Consider the following 1,446-nt stretch of genomic DNA (forward strand, 5'->3'; position numbering starts at 1 on the left):
TTTCCCCCCCCCCCCCCCCCCCCCCCCCCTTGAGGTACAGACGACATAGATTACAGGCTAGAATAGAGGGAGAAATGAGCTGTGCAAGAGATGCGCGAGATGTAACTTATCTATGAGCACAAAGTGGGATCGTTCTGGGTAGAACCAGTTGTGAGATAAACCTATGAACACACATCAATTAAAGGTACTGCATTTAGAGCATTGCACATTCATCGTTCAAGATACTCGCACATATTATAGGAAGTTGTAACATTCTCCAGAGAGTTGATCCTGACGATGAACATACGGACATAAATCAATTAAAGGTACTGTATTTAGAATACCGCACATTCATGATTCAAGATACTCGCACATATTGCAGGAAAATGTAGGGAAGAGCAGGCGTCGTTCGTGCGGTGTTGAGAAAAGTTCATGGATTTGACGTACGGTACATGAGAGCATTTTCACATGCCAATAATGATCTTGCAAGAACTTCTCAGTCAGACAACCTTTCATCTAAGTGTAGCTCTTGTGCTTTTGGTGTGTTTTGTGTGTGTGTTTATCCTCGGCCAAAAGAGAAGAAACGAGTAGATCACAAGCCTGGCCACGCCTGACAATAGCGCAGTTGTTTACACAGAAAAGACATAACTGTACGACCCAGATATGTGATCATGTTTGCTGGTTTGAAGCATGCACAGTTGTGCTTGTCGTTTTCTATGGACGAACACCAGCACTGGAGTAAACAGGGTCGAAACAAGTAAACTCTGGAATCTGCACGAAAAGGAGTGGCTGCTACCCAGCATCAGCATGTCGCTCGCTGCCCGTGACCCCGCCACCATCCGACGCATTGTATCTCGTTGGGCGTCGAGACGTGATTCTCATCCATTCCGAGTGTCTTCCGCCCGCGATCCCGGTTTCCGACCTCTCAAGAAGTGACGTCATTGGGCGCCATACGCTTTGATTCAAACGATTCAACCAATTAAATGCATGCAATTTTTGCATGCTATCTTTGCAGTCCGCTTCCTCCGATTCCACGTCGATGCCACGCACTCCCTTGGTCCCACTGCTTGCTGTCGTCGTCGACGTCCCAACCCTTGATTAGCTTTGCGCACTCAAACAGCGACAGTAACAGGCGCTTCCCTGCACCAAACAAACAGTTACAAACATTTCTCAACGAATCCTTCGCGATCTCGACACTCGAAAAGTCTTCGCCCCAAGCTGCCCCCCTTTCCACACTCTACAGTCTTTTCTAACTCTCCGCGACACTGCCTTCTGAAGAATTTTTATCACCGTCGTCGCTTGCTCGCTGCCTGTCCTGATCGACTCCTCTGTAGCATCTGTCCCCTTTCTCTCCCTCCATCGACGCCATGCAGATTTTCGGCTCGTCATCTCTCGTCGACAGCCCCCGCGGGTCCACACGCTCAGCCGTTTCTAAACTGCGGTGGGCCTTTTTTTCTGCGGGACGAG

The sequence above is a fragment of the Chondrus crispus genome, genomic scaffold (genome assembly GCF_000350225.1).
Source record: "Chondrus crispus Stackhouse genomic scaffold, scaffold_554, whole genome shotgun sequence".
Classification (NCBI taxonomy): Eukaryota; Rhodophyta; class Florideophyceae; order Gigartinales; family Gigartinaceae; genus Chondrus; species Chondrus crispus.